The sequence below is a fragment of the Mesoplodon bidens genome, assembly GCF_964165515.1.
Source record: "Mesoplodon bidens genome assembly, chromosome: 6".
NCBI classification, from domain to species: Eukaryota; Metazoa; Chordata; class Mammalia; order Artiodactyla; family Ziphiidae; genus Mesoplodon; species Mesoplodon bidens.
Window position 1 is genome coordinate 42,650,558 of NC_138162.1, and position 21,514 is coordinate 42,672,071.

Here is a 21,514-nt window from a genome sequence, read left to right on the forward strand (position 1 = left end):
CCCTCCTTATTTCTCATCCTTAAGGCTGAGTTGTAACATGATTTATTCTGTTTCCCATGCCACTTTGCTCGAATTAATTTCTACAGTGAAGTTATAGGTTCATTTTTAAAAAAAATTATTTATTTTATTTTTGGCTGCATTGTGGTCTTCGTTGCTGTGCGGGGGCTTTCTCTAGTTGCGTTGAGCGGGGGCTACTCTTCGTTGCGGTGCGAGGGCTTCTCATTGCGGTGGCTTCTCGTGTTGCAGAGCACGGGCTCTAGGCGCGCGGGCTTCAGTAGTTGTGGCTTGCGGGTTCTAGAGCGCAGGCTCAGTAGTTGTGGCGGATTCTTCACCACTGTGCCACCAGGGAAGCCCTAGGTTCTTTTTTTTTTTTTTGCTGTACGCGGGCCTCTCACTGTTGTGGCCTCTCCCGTTGCGGAGCACAGGCTTCGGACGCACAGGCTCAGCGGCCATGGCTCACGGGCCCAGCCGCTCCGCGGCATGTGGGATCTTCCCGGACCGGGGCACGAGCCCATGTCCCCTGCATCGGCAGGCGGACCCCCAACCACTGCGCCACCAAGGAAGCCCCTAGGTTCATTTTTAATGACCTCAAAACTCTGCCTTGAATTGCTTCAACACATACTTAGAACTGCAGTCTCACTCTGAGCACTGAAATGAAAAGTATAGACATAGAGCTACCCTTGTAATCAGCCACGTTGCAAAACATTTAAATGTATAGTGTAATCTGAGCTTTTGTAAAAGCAGTTTTTATAAAGCTTTTTTAGTTCACTTGAATTGAGGCATTATTCTCTTTGGAATAGTCTAGCTAGATTCTTATATAATAACAGTTTTATTTTCAATAGTGGAAGAAAAAGAGGTCCAAGACATGTGAAATCATCTAATTTGTATTATATTCTATATCTTGGACAAAAAAAAAAATCTCTTCCACAGTTTCACCTTCCAAAATCTACTTTTCTTGCTCGAAGCCCCTTAATACCTGGAAGTTGAACAGTGCATGGGTAGTAATGGATGACCTGTCAGAGGGCTCTCTGCAAATTGGGAGCTTCTCTTAGGCAGTAGGTCTCAGTGTAAACAACAGAAATTGTCAACCGTGGACACTGAATTTAAACTTTATATATTATTGTTGGTTACTGTGCCTCTGTGTACTACAGTGTAGTGGCTAAGGGGCTGGGTCTCAGAGCCAGACAGGTTGGATTTGAATCCTGGCTTTGCTTTGAGCAAGTTGTTTATCTTCTTTGTGCTTCAATTTTCTCAACTCCAAAATTGGGGATAATTATGGTGTATACTCTTAAGCTGATCTTGAATATTAAATGAGTTAATACATATAAAGTGCTTAGCCCACAATGCCTGGCACATAGTAAATGCTCAGTAAATATTGCTAGTGTTTTTCCTCAGTGCAAGGGATCTAGTAAACCGTAAAGGGGCTTTGGGCTGATCGAGCACTGTTATTCCAGATTAATTCCACGATGACCCATTTGCTCTTTTGGGGCTAAGTGAGAGCTTAGTGTTACTGTCCTGACTTGGAAGCATGTAATTTGTTTAGTTTAGAACAGCTAGACCCTGAGCTGGGTGCCCTGAGATGCTGCCGGAGAGTGGCTGTAGTATCCCTGTTTGTCCCTTCTGACAGAACCTTGGATTGTCTCCCTCATGGTGGTGGTGGCTGCTATTTTAATCACCTGTTTCTGAGTTTGTGATTGCATGTTTCTTTGGCTGTCATGTGCAGCTATCAAAAATATTATCTATCAAACTATTAATGGATATATTTATGTGTTTATCTGATCAAGATATTGCATGTATCCAGGATATACAAAATCACTTTCATCTAAGCATTCTTTTCTTTTTAAATTCTGTATTGATGTTACTTAGAATGAGGTTAATTTTGATTTGCCATTGTGTTCCTTTTCAGTTTTCATGTAATTTTCCTAGGAAAACTAAAACAAATTTTTTAAAATGTACTTCTCATTCTTTTTGGTTTGCAGGGATCTGATATTAATACTTTGTTCTTTACACCAGGTGCTTTCAAATGTTTGGTCTCAGGACCCTTTTATACTCTTGAAAAATTATTGAGCACCACAAAAAGCTTTTGTGGATTATATATTATAAATTAAAGCAAAGGTGCAAAATTTTTATTAATTCACTTAAAATGATCATTATAAACCCATTACATGTTAACATAAACGTATTTTTTAGTGAAAGATGACTATTTTTCAAGAATAAATAAAGGAGTGAGAAGACTGGCATTCTAGATTTTGTAAACCTCTAATGTCTGGTTTAATAGAAACAGGGGGATTCTCATATCTGCTTCTGCATTCAGTCTATTGCAATATATTGTTCGGGTTGAAGTATATATACAGAGAGAAATCCAGCCTCACACAATTAATGGCTGAAAAAGGAAGGGATATTTTGATAGCCTCCAGATAATTATGGATATACTTGTTTGGTACTACATCAAAACTCAGCATATGACAGTTTTTAGTTAGTTATATAAAGGTTTGGAATGAACCTCCCCAAAATGTGCCACTTTTGAGTGTGGATTATTTTGAGCTAAAGGCAGTTGAGAAACTGCCTGTTCAAGGGAAACTACTGCCCCTTCCTTAACTACCTAGAAGAATTTAAATTGGGGATTTTTCCCAGAAAAAGAGTTATTACCAGAGATAAATTTTATCCTAGTGGCCCCATCTATATGGCAGACAAACATCGTATTGTCAAACATCTGCTCTTCTTATTGTCCTGTGAATGACCTTAGTTCTTGGAAGGCCCAGGCCCCTATCCCATTCTGTAGCTCAGGATGACGTACACACTTCATTTTACCTTTCTGTCTTTGAAGCTCTGATGTATGTAGGGTCTCTGACCCCTCATGTGGATGGGATTCCCATACATATGAAATTAAATTTGCTTTTCTCCTGTTAATCTGTCTCATGCCAATTTAATTCTTAGACCAGCCAGAATAACCTAGAAGAAGGGTAGAGGGAAGTTTTCTTCCTCCCTGACAGTTGCAGTATGGAATCTGAAATCGTAACATTGGACTTTTTAATAATGTTATGTTAAAATCCATTGGTCTGAACTTAGAATTCAGACCTAATGCCCATGCCTGAATTTATAACATCATGCCCTGGTCATTTGTAAATATTGGTTCAGTGAGTTACTTTTCATTATAAAATAAAAAAAATCATGTTTGTTAATATCAATATCACCACCTATTCCATCAGAAACAAGTTATTGGGAAGCTGTCCCAGTTGTGACATGATGGTGGATATGAGTTTTCCAGAAATCTAATTTTTGCTTGAAAGCTCAAATTTTATCATTGGCAACAAATATGATTGTCAGTTGTTTCCTGTAAGTGACAAATAGACTTCATTCATTTCTGAGCAAACCTCTGCCAAAATACCTAAGTCATTCTTTTAAGTAAAGGTGGTGCCTAATGAAAAAGGCTAATTCAAGCTCTCAATTCAGTTACAGAAGCACTTTTCCTTGAGACAGCTGTCAAGCATTATAATTTAGTATATAGCAAGAAAGGCTTCATGCATACTTAACCATTTTTTCACATAGAACATTAAAAGAATATGTATGCAAGGGCCAAGATTTAATAAAATTAATATCTTTTTTACTATTTCAGGGACATTCTTAAGTGAAACACTTTTTTTTATAATTGCTTGTGCTTGATGGTGAAAATACAATCACTAATAACAGTACAGTTTGGTGCCACCATTATAATTTGTTCCAAGGTGCCAGAAATTTTACACACCATTGCTTTTGCACTATTAGTGTAAATGCTAATATAGTTAAAAAGGCTAATAATGTTTTAGTATTATTATAAAAATAGTTTTGACCTTGTGGACCCCCTAAAAGGGTGTTGGGACCCCAGGGTTCCACAGACCACACTTTGAGGACTTATAGTATAAATCATAGGGGATTTCTACCAAACTTTGATTAGGAAGGGAAGTGGTAGTAACTATTTCTAGTCTATTTTTGCTTCAGACTTTTGGGTCCCTGTAAAGGCCTTCTTTAAAAAAAAAACATTTAAGCAGAGTAAAGGTTATTCATAGAAAGTTGAGAGGTTTCTTAGGGTTTTAGTCAAGTGCTGATACAAGGGGGCTATATTATTAGTATTTTGAAATTATACTATTTTAAAACAAGAAGATTTGGTAGTACATTTCCACATAAATGTTCAAATCTATTTTTTTTTGGATTTTACATATTAGGCAAATATAGTAAAGGCACAGTATGGAAAACTCGCTTGATACCCAGCTCATAAGCTGGAAAAAAAAAAAGACAAACTACTTAGCTCCCTTCATTTCTCATTTAACTCATGCTGAGGATGAACCATCCTAAGGAGAGGTGCCCAGCACTTGCTGTCTTTGTGTCACATCTTTTCCCTATGGGGAAAATGATTTACGATTATGATTATAAGGGTATAGGTTACATTGGGAATAATAATAATAATAATGTCAATGAAGGATTTATGGTAGAATAATAGTAATAAAAATGTTAACACTGTCTACATATAATAGAGTTTAATGAATTGAAAAGAATGCTATTTTTGACAAAAACTCCAGATTTGTTAATTTATGGTAGGCACAGCTTCTTGTTGAATGTAGGCAGAACTGACTGATGATAGTTGATGCAAGACAGCTAACTTCACTGAGGAGCTTCTCTCCTAATTTACAGAGTGAAGGAATTTGACTTCCACGAGATCTTTGAAGCCTGCTACAATTCTGGAGTTCTGGGATTTTTTTCTTTGCCTTGAAAATGTCTCTTTCATCTGTTAATTTCATCTCTTCAGTTTTAATTTTTTTTTAGTTAAATTAAATTAAATTTTTTTCCCTTTTAACAGATTTTATTTTTTTTGGTCCAAATTTTCTTTTATTTATTTTTTTATACAGCAGGTTCTTATTAGTCTTCCATATTATATACATCAGTGTATACATGTCAATCCCAATAGCCCAATTCATCACACTACCACCCCCACCCCCTGCCGCTTTCCCCTCTTGGTGTCCATACGTTTGTTCTCTACATCTGTGTCTCCACTTCTGTCCTGCAAATCGGTTCATCTGTACAGTTTTTCTAGGTTCCACATATATGCGTTAATATATGATATTTGTTTTTCTTCTTCTGACTTACTTCACTCTATGACAGCCTCTAGATCCATCCAGATATCTACAAATCACCCAATTTCATTCCTTTTTATGGCTGAGTAATACTCCATTGTATATATGTACCACATCTTCTTTATCCATTCGTCTGTTGATGCGCATTTAGGTTGCTTCCATGACCTTGCTATTGTAAATAGTGCTGCAGTGAACATTGGGGTGCATGTGTCTTTGAATTATGGTTTTCTATGGGTATATGCCCAGCAGTGGGATTGCTGGATCATATGGTAATTCTATTTTTAGTTTCTTTTTTTTTTTTTTTGCGGTATGCGGGCCTCTCACTGTTGTGGCCTCTCCTGTTGTGGAGCACAGCCTCTAGATGAGCAGGCTCAACGGCCATGGCTCACGGGCCCAGCTGCTCCACGGCATGTGGGATCTTCACGAACCGGGGCACGAACCCGTGTCCCCTGCATCGGCAGGCGGACTCTCAACCACTGCGCCACCAGGGAAGCCCTATTTTTAGTTTCTTAAGGAACCTCCATACTGTTCTCCATAGTGGCTGTATCGATTTACATTCCCACCTACAGTGCAGGATGGTTCCCTTTTCTCCACACCCTCTCCAGCATTTTTTGTTTGTAGATTTTCTGATGATGCCCATTCTAACTGGTGTGAGGTGATACCTCATTGTAGTTTTGATTTGCATTTCTCTAATAATTACTGATGTTGAGCAGGTTTTCATGTGCTCCTTGGCCATCTGTATGTCTTCTTTGGAGAAATGTCTATTTAGGTCTTCTGCCCAGTTCTGGATTGGGTTGTTTGTTGTTTTAATGTTGAGCTGCATGAGCTGTTTATGTATTTGGGAGATTAATCCTTTGTCCGTTGACTCATTTGGAAATATTTTCTCCCATTCTGAGGGTTGTCTTTTTGTCTTGTTTATGGTTTCCTTTGCTGTGTAAAAGCTTTTAAGTTTCATTAGGTCCCATTTGTTTATTTTTGTTTTTATTTCCATTACTCTAGGAGGTGGATCAAAAACGATCTTGCTTTGATTTATGTCAAAGAGGGTTCTTCCTATGTTTTCCTCTAAGAGTTTTATAGTGTCCGGTCTTACATTTAGGTCTCGAGTCCATTTTGAGTTTATTTTTGTGTATGGTGTTATGGAGTGTTCTAATTTCATTTTTTTTACATGTAGCTGTCCTGTTTTCCCAGCACCACTTATTGAAGAGACTGTCTTTTCTCCATTGTGTATCCTTGCCTCCTTTGTCATAGATTAGTTGACCATAGTTGCATGGGTTTATCTCTGGGCTTTCTATCTTGTTCCATTGATTTATATTTCTGTTTTTGTGCCAGTACCATATTATCTTGATTACTGTAGCTCTGTAGTATAGTCTGAAGTCAGGGAGTCTGATTCCTTCAGCTCCGTTTTTTTCCTTCAAGACTGCTTTGGCTATTCGGGGTCTTTTGTGTCTCCATACAAATTTTAAGATTTTTTGTTCTAGCTCTGTAAAAAATGCCATTGGTAATTCGATAGGGATTGCATTGAATCTGTAGATTGCTTTGGGTAGTATAGTCATTTTCACAATATTGATTCTTCCAATCCAAGAACATGGTATATCTCTCCATCTGTTGGTATTGTCTTTAATTTCTTTCATCAGTGTCTTATAGTTTTCTGCATGCAGGTCTTTTGTCTCCCTAGGTAGGTTTATTCCTAGGTATTTGCAATGGTAAATGGGAGTGTTTCCTTAACTTCTCTTTCAGATTTTTCATTAGTGTATAGGAATGCAAGAGATTTCTGTCCATTAATTTTGTATCCTGCTACGTTACCAAATTCATTGATTAGCTCTAGTAGTTTTCTAGTAGCATCTTAAGGATTCTCTATGTATAGTATCATGTCATCTGCTAACAGTGACAGTTTTACTTCTTTTCCAATTTGTATTCCTTTTGTTCTTTTTCTTCTCTGATTGCCGTGGCTAGGACTTCCAAAACAATGTTGAGTAACAGTGGTGAGAATGGACATCCTTGTTTTGCTCCTGATCTTAGAGGAAATGCTTTCAGTTTTTCACCATTGAGAGTGATGTTTGCTGTGGGTTTGTCGTATATGGCCTTTATTATGTTGAGGTAGGTTCCCCCTATGCCCATTTTCTGGAGAGGTTTTATCATAAATAGGTGTTGAATTTTGTCAAAAGCTTTTTCTGCATCTCTTGAGATGATCATATGGTTTTTATTCAATTTGTTAATATGGTGTATCACATTGATTTATTTGCATATATTGTAGAATCCTTGCATCCCTGGGATAAATCCCACTTGATTGTGGTGTATGATCATTTTAATGTGTTGTTGGATTCTGTTTGGTTGTATTTTGTTGAGGGTTTTTGCATCTATATTCATTAGTGATATTGGTCTTTAATTTTCTTTTTTTGTAGTACCTTTGTCTGGTTTTGTTATCAGGGTGCTGGTGGTCTCATATAATGTGTTTGGGAGTGTTCCTTCCTCTGCAATGTTTTGGAAGAGTTTGAGAAAGATGGGTGTTAGCTCTTCTCTAAATGTTTGGTAGAATTCACCTGTGGAGCCATCTGGTCCTGGACTTTTGTTTGTTGGAAGATTTTTAGTCACAGTTTCAATTTCATTACTTGTGATTGGTCTGTTCATATTTTCTATTTCTTCCTGGTTCAGTCTTGGAAGGTTATACCTCTCTAAGAATTTGTCCATTTCTTCCAGGTTGTCCATTTTATTGGCATAGACTTGCTTGTAGTAGTCTCTTAGGATGCTTTGTATTTCTGTGGCGTCTGTAGGAACTTCTCCTTTTTCATTTCTAATTTTATTGATTTGAGTCCTCTTCCTGTTTTTCTTGATGAGTCTGGCTAATGGTTTATCAATTTTGTTTATCTTCTCAAAGAACTAGCTTTTAGTTTTATTGATCTTTGCTATCGTTTTCTTTGTTTCTATTTCATTTATTTCTGCTCCGATCTTTATGATATCTTTCCTTCTGCTACCTTTGGGTTTTGTTTGTTCTGCTTTCTCTGGTTCCTTTAGGTGTAAGGTTAGATTGTTTATTTGAGATTTTTTTTTGTTTTTTGAGGTAGGCTTGTACTGCTATAAACTTCCTTCTTAGAACTGCTTTTGCTGCATCCCATAGGTTTTGGATTGTTGTGTTTTCATTGTCATTTGTCTCTAGGTATTTTTTAAAATTTCCTCTTTGATTTCTTCAGTGATCTCTTGGTTATTTAGTGACGTATTGTTTAGCCTCCATGTGTTTGTGTTTTTTACTTTTTTTCCCCTGTAATTCACTTCTAATCTCATAGCATTGTGGTCAGAAAAGATGCTTGATATGATTTCAATTTTCTTAAATTTACTGAGGCTTGATTTACTGAGGCCCAAGATGTGATCTATCCTGGAGAATGTTCCATGTGCACTTGAGAAGAAAGTGTAATCTGCTGTTTTTGGATGGAATGTCCTATAAATATCAATTAAATCTATCTGGTCTATTGTATCATTTAAAGCTTCTGTTTCCTTATTAATTTTCTGTTTGGATCATCTGTCCATTGGTGTAAGTGATGTGTTAAAGTCCCCCAGTATTATTGTGTTACTGTCTATTTCCTCTTTTATAGCTGTTAGCAGTTGCCTTATGTATTGAGGTGCTCCTATGTTGGGTGCATATATATTTATAATTGTTATATCTTCTTTTGGGATTGATCCCTTGATCATTATGTAGTGTCCTTCCTTGTGTCTTGTAACATTCTTTATTTTAAAGTCTATTTTATCTGATATGAATATTGGTACTCTAGCTTTCTTTTGATTTCCATTTGCATGGAATATGTTTTTCCATCCCCTCACTTTCAGTCTGTATGTGTCCCTAGGTCTGAAGTGGGTCTCTTATAGACAGCATATATATGGGTCTTGTTTTTGTATCCATTCAGCCTGTCTGTGTCTTTTGGTTGGAGCATTTAATCCATTCACATTTAAGGTAATTATCAATATGTATATTCCTATGACAGTTTTCTTAATTGTTTTGGGTTTGTGTTTGTAGGTCCTTTTCTTCTCTTGTGTTTCCTACTTAGAGAAGTTCCTTTAGCATTTGTTGTAGAGCTGGTTTGGTGGTGCTGAATTCTCTTAGCTTTTGCTTGTCTGTAAAGCTTTTGATTTCTCCATCGAATCTGAATGAGATCCTTGCCGGGTAGAGTAATCTTGCTTGTGGTTTCTTCCCTTTCATCACTTTAAATATGTCCTGCCACTCCCTTCTGGCTTGTAGAGTTTCTGCTGAGAAATCAGCTGTTAACCTTATGGGAGTTCCCTTGTACGTTGTCATTTTTCCCTTGCTGCTTTCAGTAATTTTTCTTTGTCTTTAATTTTTGCCAATTTGATTTTTATGTGTCTCAACTTGTTTCTCCTTGCGTTTATCCTGTATGGGACTCTCTGCACTTCTTGGACTTGGGTGGCTATTTCTTTTCCCACGTTAGGGAAGTTTTTGACTGTATCTCTTCAAATATTTTCTGGGGTCGTTTCTCTCTCGTCTCCTTCTGGAACTGCTATAATGTGAATGTTGTTGCGTTTAATGTTGTCTCAGAGGTCTCTTAGGTTGTCTTCATTTCTTTTCACTCTTTTTTCTTTATTCTGTTCCGCAGCAGTGAATTCCACCAGTCTGTCTTCCAGGTCACTTATCCGTTCCTCTGCCTCAGTTATTCTGCTATTGATTCCTTCTAGTGTAGTTTTCATTTCAGTTATTGTATTGTTATCTCTGTTTGTTCTTTAATTCTTCTATATCTTTGTTAAACATTTCTTGCATCTTCTCGATCTTTGCCTCCATTCTTTTTCCTTTGCCTCCATTCTTTTTCTGAGGTCCTGGATCATCTTCACTATCATTATTCTGAATTCTTTTTCTGGACGGTTGCCTATCTCCACTTCATTTAGTTGTTTTTCTGGGGTTTTATCTTGTTCCTTCGTCTGGTACATAGCCCTCTGCCTTTTCATCTCGTTTATCTTTCTGTGAATGTGGTTTTTGTTCCACAGGCTGCAGGATTGTAGTTCTCCTTGCTTCTGCTGTCTGTCCTCTGATGGATGAGCCTATCTAAGAGGCTTGTGCAAGTTTCCTGATGGGAGGGACTGGTGGTGGGTAGAGCTGGGTGTTGCTCTGGTGGGCAGAGCCGAGTAAAACTTTTAATCCACTTGTCTGCTGATGGGTGGGGCTGGGTTCCCTCTTTGTTCGTTGTTTGGCCTGGCGCGACCCAACACTGGAGCGTACCGGTGCTCTTTGGTGGTGCTAATGTCGGACTCTGGGAAGGCTCTCACCCAGGAGTACTTCCCAGAATTTCTGCTGCCAGTGTCCTTGTCCTCACGGGGAGCCACAGCCACCCCCCACCTCTGCAGAAGACCCTCGAACACTAGCAGGTAAGTCTGGTTCAGTCTCCTATGGGGTCACTACTCCTTCCCCTGAGTCCCAATGCACACACTACTTTGTGTGTGCCCTCCAAGAGTGGAGTCTCTGTTTCCCCCAGTCCTGTCGAAGTCCTGCAATCAAATCCCGCTGGCCTTCAAAGTTAGATTCTCTAGGAATTCCTCCTCCCCTTGCCGGACCCCCAGGTTGGGAAGCCTGACATGGGGCTCAGAACCTTCACTCCAGTGGGTGGACTTCTGTGGTATTAGTGTTCTCCAGTTTATGAGTCACCCACCGAGCAGTTATGGGATTTGATTTTATTGTGATTGCGCCCCTCTTACCATCTCATTGTGGCTTCTCCTTTGTGTTTGGATGTGGGGTATCTCTTTTGGTGAGTTCCAGTGTCTTCCTGTCGATGATTGTTCAGCAGTTAATTGTGATTCTGGTGTTTTCAGAAGAGGGAGTGAGAGCATGTCCTTCAACTCCACCATCTAACCAGTCCCCCCCAGTTTTAATTTTGTGTTTATATTTGAAACTTATTTTTTCCAATTTTTAACATACTGACTCATTCATATTTTTGGTCCATATTTTGATTTAAAAATTTATTTTTAGAAATTATGGTAAAATATATATAACATAAAATTTAGCATTTTAATCTCTTTTTAAAATAAATGATTTTATTTTATTATTTTTTGGCTGCGTTGGGCCTTCATTGCTGCACGTGGGCTTTCCTCTGGTTGTGGTGAGCAGGGTCTATTCTTCATTGTGGTGCACAGGCTTCTCATTGTGGTGGCTTCTCTTGTTTGGAGCATGGGTTCTAGGTGTGCGGGCTTCAGTAGTTGTGGCACATAGGCTCGGCTTGTGGGCTCTAGAGCACAGGCTCAGTAGTTGCGGCGCATGGGCTTAGTTGCTCTGCAGCATGTGGGATCTTCCCGGACCAGGGCTCGAACCCATGTCCCCTGAATTAGCAGGCTGATTCTTAACCACTGCGCCACCAGGGAAGCCCTTAATCATTTTTAATATACAGTTCGGTGGCATTAAGTAATTCACGTTGTTGTGCATCCATTATTACCATCCATCTCTAGAGCTTTTCATCTTGAAAAACTAAAACTCTTGATCCATTAAATAATAGCTGCCCATTTCTTATGCTCCCACCTGCCCCTGGCAACTACCATTTGTTTTTTTCTCTCTCTGAATTAGACTACTTTATCTACGTTATATGAATGGAATCATACAATATTTGCTCTTTTGTGATTGGCTTATTTCTTTTAGTATGGTATCGTCAAGGTTCATCTATGCTGTAGCATGTCAGAATTTCCTTCCTTTTAAAGGCTGACATTCCATTGTATGTATATACCATATTTGTTCATTTTTTTGTTTTTTCACCCATTGATAGTTACTTGGGTTGCTTCTACCTTTTGGCTGTTGTGAATAATGCTGCTGCTGTGTACATGGGTGTGCACATATTCCTTTAAGACCCTACTTTTAGTTCTTTTGGGTACATACTCAGAAGTGGAATTGCTGGGTCATATGGTAATTCTATTTTGAATTTTTTGAGGAACGACCATACTGTTTCCATCACGGCTGCATCATTTTATATTCACACCAGCACCAACATTGAACAAGGGTTCCAAGTTCTTTATATCCTTGTCAACACTTGTTATTTCCTGTGTGTGGGTTTTTTTGTTTTTTGGTTTTTTTTGGATAGTAGCCATCCTGATGGGTGTTAGGTGATATCTCATTGTGCTTTTGATTTGCATTTATGCTGCTGAAGTCAGTTTGCTGGTATTTTGTGGGGGATTTTTTGGATCTGTGTTCAAAGGGTTATTGATCTGTAGTTTTCTTGTAATGTCTTTGTGTGGCTTTGGTATCAGGGCGATGCCTCATAGAATGAGTTAGGAAGTGTTCCCTCCACTTCAGTTTTTTGAAGAATTTGAGAAGCATTGATATCCTTTAAATGTTTGGTACAGTTCACTAGTGAAGTCATCAGGTTTGGGGCTTTTCTTTGTTGGGAGCATTTTGATTACTGGCTCAATCTCCTTAATAATTATGGGTCTATTCAGATTTTCTATTTCTTTGTGACATAATAGGTTTCTAGAAATTTGTCAGTTTTACATAGGTTATCCACTTTGTTGGTGCACAGTTGTTCACAGTACTCTCATAAAATCTTTTTTATTTCTGTGGAATCAGTGATGTCTGCACTTTCTGATTAGTAATTTGCTTCTTTTTTCTTAATCTTGCTAAAGTTTCATCAATTTTGTAAATTTTTTGAAGAATCAACTTTTGTTTTTGTTGGTTTTTCTGTATTATTTTTCTATTCACTGTTTCATTTATCTCTGCCCTAGTCTTTATTATTTTCTTCTTTCTGCTAGCTTTGGGTTTCAGCTTTTTCTAGTTCCTTAAATTGTAAAGTTAAGTTGTTGATTTGAGATCTTTATTTTTTAATATGTGTTTACAGCTATAAATTTCCCCCTTAGCACTACTTTCATTGCATCTAATAAATTTTGGTATGTTGTGTTTTTTGTTTTCATTTGTCTTTTAAGTATTTCTAATTTCCCTTAGGATTTCTACTTTGACCCAGTGGTTGTTTAAGAGCGTATTGTTTAATTTCCACAAATTTGTAAATTTTCTAATTTTTCTTTTACTGATTTCTAAATTCATTCTGTTGTAGTTAGGAAAAATACTTTGTATGATTATCTGTCTTTAAAAATCTATTGAGACATAATTTATGGCCTGATATATCATGTATTCTGGAGAATGTGCCACTTGTACTTGAGAAGAATGTATAATCTGTTGTTAGGTAGAATGTTCTATATATGTCTGTTATCTCTAGTTGGTTAATTGTGTTGTTCAAGTCCTCTATTTCCTTACTTATCTTCCGTCTGATTGTTCTATCCATTATTGAGAGTAGGGTGTTGAAACTGCCAACTGTTATTATAGAACTGTCTATTTTCCCCTTTAATTCTGTCAGTTTTTGCTTCATATATTTTGATAGTCTGTTATTAGGTGAATGTTTATAATTGTTATATCTTCTTGCTCTCTTGAGCCTTTTATTAATATATAGTGTTCTTCTTTGTATTTTATAACCTCCTTTGATTTAAAGTCTATTTTGTCTGGTATTAGTACAGCCACCCGTGATCTCTTTTGGTTACTATTTGCATGTCATATCTTTTTCCATCCTTTCACTTTCAACCCCTCTTGTACCTTTGTATCTAAAGTAAGTCTCTTGTAGAGAACATATAGTTGGATCATGTTTTTAAATCCATTTTTGTCAATGTCTGTTGGAGAGTTTAATCCATTTACATCTAAAGTAATTATTCATAAGGAGGAACTTTGTCATTTTGCTATTAGTTTCTTATATGCCTGATAGCTTTTTGAGTTCCTCATGTCCTGTATATTTTGATTCCTATTGTGATATTAGTGGGAGGTGACTTAGGGCTGTGGTACTTTCCTTAAAACAAACAAAGAAACAAATAAACAAAACTTAAATCATTTTAATGGGTTAGAGTCATAGATTAGAGGCAAGGAAAATATGTGCTTCAAGGTAAGAATTTTAATTTCTTCCATATGGATTTAGGAATTTTGGCATTTGTTTAAGTATAAAAATAGTCAGTTGGAATCAGTGTTGGGTGGAAGAGTTACTTTAAATAAACTAATTAAATTGAAGTGTAGTTGGATTCTGCTCCTCCAACAATAAGACCCTATTAATTGTAGTATAATTAAAACATCACATAGCAGAACAAATTAGACCTTTGTAAATGTCAGAGCATCTTTTGTGGAGTAGTGTGTGAACCATCCAAACTCTTGTTTTTTTTTTTTTGTTTGTTTGTTTTTTTGCAGTACGCAGGCCTCTCACTGTTGTGGCCTCTCCCGTTGGGGAGCACAGGCTCTGGACGTGCAGGCTCAGTGGCCGTGGCTCATGGGCCCAGCCGCTGCGCGGCATGTGGGATCTTCCCAGACTGGGGCACGAACCCATGTCCCCTGCATCGGCAGGCAGACTCTCAACCACTGCGCCACCAGGGAAGCCCTCAAACGTTTTTAAATAGTGGAAGTTTTTTGTCTAATGATACCTTGTGCGGAGACCCATTAGTAAACAGATGAGAGTAAATTAGTGAAGTTGTTCTGGCTGAATGGGAACTGGACCAAGTTGTTTAAGCAAGTCAAGTCAAAGGGAATCATATTTCCTCAGACTGTTTTTAAAAGATTTTAGATGGGGCTTTGGAGTGTGAACAGTATATGGTTCTTGGTGTTTTTTCTTTTTTAGCAGTTTGACTTGAAATAAATTTAAAACCACATGTATTTGAAGTCTTTATATATTTAGAATATACAGCTTTACCTTTGCTGTGTGTCAGAATTTCTTCTGTGGCTTGTTTGTGGAATGAAAATTAGGACAGTTTACATGTATGAAATACTGATGCCTTATGTGTGTGTGCCTGTTTATTGACTTGGCTGATGAGCTTGATTCCAGGCTTAAGCCAGTGAGAACTGAGGGTTTCAGTTTTTAGATTCTCTAGGCTCTGGAACTAGTTCTAGTTGAGAGCAAAAGATCAGGAAAATCTCAGAAATTCAGAAGATCCAAACCTTTGTACTTCTGAGCTAGAATATGCAAAATTGTTTACTTTTCCTTATGTGTGGGCTAGCTTGAGCAAGTTTATTTGCTTGTATGATTTTCTGCTAAGGCCAGATTTCCACATTTAATTCTAGTGTAAGCCACATTTAAATATATAAAAATCAATTTATACAGACTCTTCCCCCAACTGAGGGAGGTGTATACTGTGGATTTTTATGTGACAGCATAGTGTAGCTTTTTTTTCCCCCAAACCTCTTTTGGGTAAGTAACTCAGAATACATATCCCCAAGAGCCAGGTGGGTCTGTAGTTTTGCTTTTGTGTAAAGGATATTGTATTCCATCATGAGAAGCAGGCACTGAGGTACAGAGGGATTTAAGTCTCTAATCCTAATTTAGGAATGGTTGAATTATGAAAGTACCTGCAGAGATTAAGCTTTTTTTTCAAATAGTTGTATTGAGATATAACTCACATACCATATAATTTCACCAGTTAAAGTATGCAGTTCAGTGGATTTCAGTACATTCACAGAATTGTGCAGACGTCACCACAGTCAGTTTTAGAACATTTTCATTACCCCTCGAAGAAGCCCCACACCCTTTTAGCCTCTTCCCGCACACCCATCCCCATCTCTCCTAGTCCTAGGTGACCACTAATCTACTTTCTGTCTCTATAGATTTAGCTATCCTGGATATTTCATATAAATGGAATTATATAATTATGTGGTCCTTCTTGACTGGCTTCTTCCACTTAACATAATATTTTTAAGGTTTATCCAGGTAGCACATATAAGTACTTTGTTTCTTTTTGTCACTGAATAATATTACATTGTATGGATATACCACATTTTATCCATTCATCAGTTGATGGGCATTTGGGTTGTTTCCACTTCTTGGTTTTTATGAATAATGCTTCTATAAACATTTGTGTACAGGTTTTTGTATGGATATAATTTTCATTTCTTTGGTTATGTACCAAGAGATGGAATAGCTGAGTCGTTATGGCCACTTTATGTTTAGCCTTTTGATGAACTGCTAGACTGTTTTCAAAGCAGCTGTATTATTTTACTTTCCCATCAGCAATGTATAAGTGTTCTAGTTTCTCCACATCCTTGTTAACACTTGTCATTATCTGTGTTTTTTATTGTAGATATTCTAGTAGGTGTGAAGTGGTATCTCACTGTGGACTAATTTTTTAAAATAGTGGTTAGGCATTACAGGAATGATAGTACTCTAAGATGAAGTTAATATTACAATTAAAGTATTTAATAGCCTGACCTGGGAATATAATCTTCAGTAGCCATTCTTAACTCTGGCTATGTATAATTAGTATTACTTCCTAATTAAAAAAAAATGATGTTATGAATATTGTAAAATCTTTCCACACCCCCACCCCCTAAAATTCTTTATTCAAAGAGAAAACAGTGAAGATTTAATTATAGAGAACAGAATCCACTTGATGTAACTTAAGCAGAGAGGATTTATTTACTGTGGGGTAGTAAATAGCTTAAAAAATTGTTGGGATATATCAGTCTGGGTCTGATCAGGAGATAGAAGCCACACAGTAATTTAACAGGGAAAGAGTAGTATAAAGAATTATTGACTACACTTGATCTTAACCAAAAGGCTGAGAACTGGTGCTGGGAAAATTGGACAGCTACATGTAAAAAAAAAAAAATTAGATCTCTAACACCATACACAAAAATAAACTCGAAATGGATCAAAGACCTAAGTGTAAGGGCAGACACTATAAAACTCTTAGAGGAAAACATAGGCGGAACACTCTATGACATAAATCACAGCAAGATCTTTTTTGATCTGATCAGGGTCAGGTAGTACCTATCTTGTACAATTTAGGACAGGCAGTTCCTCCTAGAGTAATGAAAAATAAAAACAAAAATAAACAAATGGGACCTAATTAAACTTAAAAGTGTCTGCACGGCAAAGGAAACCATAAACAAAATGAAAAGACAGTTCACAGAATGGGAGAAAATATTTGTAAATGAAGTGACCGACAAGGGATTAGTCTCCAAAATATACAAACAGCTCATGTAGCTCTATGTCAAAAAAAACCCCCAAAACCAAAAAACAAAACAAAACAAAACAATCAAAAAATGGGAAGAAGATCTGGATAGACATTTCTCCAAAGAAAACATACAGATGGCCAAAAAGCACATGAAAAGATGTTTAACATCACTAATTATCAGAGAAATGCAAATCAAAACTACAATGAGGTATCACCTCACACTGGGCAGAATGGCCATCATTCAAAAAGTCTACAAACAATAATTGCTGGAGAGGGTGTGGAGGAAAGGCAACTCTCCTACACTGTTGGTGGGAATGTAAATCGGTGCAACCACTATGGAGAACAGTATGGAGGTTCCTTAAAAAGCTAAAAATAGAACTACCATATGATCTAGCAATCCCACTCCTGGGCATATATCCGGAGAAAACCATAATCTGAAAGGATACATGCACCCCAATGTTCACTGCAGCACTGTTTACAATAGCCAAGACATGGAAGCAACCTAAATGTCCATTGATAGAGGATTGGATAAAGAAGATGTGATACATATATATATATATAATGGAATATTACTCAGCCATAAAAAAGAATGAAATAATGCCATTTACAGCAACATGGGTGGACCTAGAGATTATCATACTAGGTGAAGTAGGTCAGACAAAGACAAATATCATATGATATTGCTTATATGTGTAATCTAAAAAAAGTACAAATGAACTTATTTACAAAACAGAAATAGAGTCACAGATGTAGAAAACAAATTTATGGTTACTGGGGGGAAGGGAGGGAGGGATAAATTGGGAGATTGGGATTGACATATGTACACTACTATATATAAAATAGATAACTAATAAGGACCTACTGTATAGCACAGGGAATTCTACTCAGTACTCTGTAATGACCTATATGGGAAAAGAATCTAAAAAAGAATGGATATATTTATATGTATAACTGATTCACTTTGCCATACAGCAGAAAGTAACACAACATTGTAAATCAACTATACGCCAACAACAACAACAACAAAAAAGAATTATTGACTATAACGGGATTGGAGCAATATGGGATTTACCAGTAAGAAGTCAAGGTAGTGCTAAAGAATATAAGAATAGCTGATATAAAGAGCAGTTTCTAACCCCAGGGCTCACTGATGTCTATCCTTGGTTAGGTAGGGCACGTTCAAGTCAAGTAGGTAAGGTGTGGCACTAGGAGAATTTGCTGGATATGTGCCCTCTTGGGTTCCAGGGAAAGCATTCCTGGGGAGGTGACTCACCAGCGGCACTCTGCTATGAAACTGCCTAACCTCCTGTTGGAGAAGCTGCACTGCTGCAGGAATCTGGTGCTGGAGAAGCCATCCTTGTCGGGGTGGGTCCTGGAGAAGCCTTGCCTGCTGCAGCCAAGTGAGCACATTGGAACCACGAAACAGAATCCTTTCCCCCCACAGTGTCTTTCCATTGCTCTCTTGACAAAGCTTAATATCATGTCAGTTGGCAAAGAAATTGGTATTTTAAGTGCATAAATACATTTTCACAGTACAGGCAAAAAGGGTGAATTTGGAGAGGAGGGGGTAATGAATCAGTATCTAGCACAGGTATTAAGTGGTTTACAGAATTGTTTAGACAACTAAAGAAAGAGACTCTTGATTGAGCTTCAAAGGAACAACCTCCAAAACCTCTGCACAGAACTGAGAAACACAGGGAGTTATTGTCTTTTTTTGACTAAGAGGCCTCCTGTCTAATTGTGAAATTGCCTCTAGATCTTTACTACTGTTTTAAAATCAGGAAAATGTGGTCAGGAGGCCATGGTAATCGGGAATCTCCTGCTATACTTAATCAGCTCTAGAACCGCACTGGACCTGTTCTGGTCTGTACCAGCCCTGCCTACAAGAGACTAGACTAGCCTTTCTCAATTTTTATACCTTGGAGGATCCATGAAATAATTTTCAGGTCTCAGGTTACAGGTGTGATATTAGTGTAAACAGAAAGTTTAGATATAGTAATTGTCTGACCACCTCCTGTTCACCTCCCTTCATTTGACTGGTGAAAGAGAGATCTCCTGTCCTAAATTGTGCAGGTAGAAAAAACAGTTTTTCCTTTTCCTAAATTTCCCACTGTATTTTTGTACTTTATCCAAGTAGACCTAGGAGTCTTACAGATTTTTACTATACAAGATATCAATAGTATGGCTTGTGGTATATGGCTTGTACAAGAGTAATTTTATTTTTATTTATACAAATAAAGACTTTAACCAACCTTACTTGAAAAATAACCAGGTAGTTAAACTTAGCTTACTGTTCTGGAGACTAATCTCTTTCCTTTTTATGATGTTTAAAAACACATATGGTGAGGGCTTCCCCGGTGGCGCAGTGGTTGAGAGTCCGCCTGCTGATGCAGGGGACACGGGTTTGTGCCCCAGTCCGGGAAGATCCCACATGCCACGGAGCGGCTGGGCACATGAGCTGTGGTCGCTGAGCCTGCGCGTCCGGAGCCTGTGCTCCGCAACGGGCGAGGCCACAACAGTGTGAGGCCCACACACCGCAAAAAAAAAAAAAAAAAAAAACCACATATGGTGATGATAATAAATTTCTGTTAAATAACTGGCTTAAGCTAAAATGGGATTCAATTTTTTTGAAAAGCAAGCTTGGTAGACTTAGTTTAAAAAAATATTGTAAGCTGATTTTTAAAAAAATTATCTTTTTATTGTGGTAAAATATATTTAACATACAATTTGCCATTTTAACCATTTTTAAGCTTATAATTCAGTAGCATTAATTACTTTCACGATGTTATACAACAGTCATCGCTATCTAATTTCCAAAATTTGTCATCACCCCAAACAGATACTCTGCAACCATTAAGCAGTGACTCCCCATTCACCCTTGCCACTAGCCCCCAGTAAACTAATCTACTTTATATCTCTATGAATTTGCCTATTATAGATATTGTATATAAGTGGAAGCATACAATATTTATTGTTTTGTTTCTAACTTATTTCACTTAGCATAATGTTTTCAAGGTTAATTCATACTGTAGCATGTGTTAGAACTTTATTCCTTTTAATGGCTAAATAACATTCCATCCTGTGTATATGCCACATTTTGTACATTCATCTTTCAGTAGACACTTAGGTTGTTTTTGTGTTGTGAAGAATGCTATGTACATTGATGTACAATTATCTGAGTCTCTGTTTTTAATTCTTGTGGGTATATACCTACGAGTAGAATTGAAGGGTCATATGGTAATTCTTTTTGAGGAACCACCGAACTATTTTCCATAGTGGTTGTGCCATTTTCCATTCCCACCAGCAATGTGTGAGGGTTTCAATTTATCCACATTCTTTTATTTTTAAAATTTATTTATTTACTTACTTATTTTTGGCTGCACTGGGTCTTCATTGCTGCACCCAGGCTTTCTCTAGTTGTGGCAAGCGGGGGCTACTCTTCGTTGCGGTGCGTGGGCTTCTCATTGCAGTGGCTTCTCTTGTTGCGGAGCATGGGCTGTAGGTGTGCAGGCTTCACTAGTTGTGGCTTGCTGGCTTCAGTAGTTGTGGCGTGCGGGCTCAGTAGTTGTGGTGTGCCAGCTTCAGTAGTTGTGGCACGTGGGCTCTAGAGCGCAGGCTCAGTAGTTGTGGCGCACGGGCTTAGCTGCTCTGTGGCATGTGGGATCTTCCTGGACCAGGGATCGAACCCGTGTCCCCTGCATTGGCAGGTAGACTCTCAACCACTGCGCCACCAGGGAAGTCCCTGGATATTAAACCCTTATGAGATGTATGATTTGCAAATATTTTCTCCCATTCTGTATGTTGTCTTTTCACTTTCTTGACAATGTCCTTAGATGCACAGAAGGTTTTAATTTTGAAGTTCAATTTATTTATTTATTTTTTGTTCCTAATGCTTTTGTTGCCATAACTTAGAATCCATTGCCAAATTCAAGGTCATACAGATTTACTCCCGTGTTTTCTTTTAAGAGTTTTAGTGCTTATATTTCGGTCATTGATTCATTTTGAGTTAATTTTTATCTATGGTGTGAGTGGGTGTTCAAATTCATTCTTTTGCATGTGGAAATCCAGTTGTCCCAGCAGTAGAAGAGACTGTTCTTTCATTATGGAATGGACTTGACACCCTTGTCAATAATCAATAGGCCATAAATGTACGTGTTTATTTCTAGACTTGCAGTTCTATTCCATTGGTCTCTTTGTCTATCTTCTTGCCAGTACCACTGTAAACTGATTTTAACTAGCATTTACTACAAACATGAAAATTATTGACAGTGCAGATATTTGCTATCTAAAAGCTATAAGCCAAAGTAATATTAATAAAAATATAGCCCATTAGAATTTATACCAGAATTCGAAAAAAATAAACTCATTTTTTCCTGACTGACATGATGAGGCTCAAATATAGGTCCAGGAATTACAAATGAGTATATATATGTGTGTTGATCACTTGATATTTTATGAAAAGG

General features: G+C 37.5%; 1 protein-coding gene across 3 annotated transcripts in view; it reads left to right on the plus strand.

Moving 5' to 3' along the window:
* AGTPBP1 (ATP/GTP binding carboxypeptidase 1) overlaps nt 1-21,514 on the plus strand; it is a 173,639-nt gene that overhangs the window by 1,787 nt on the left and 150,338 nt on the right. The gene's annotated exons all lie outside the window — the stretch shown is intronic.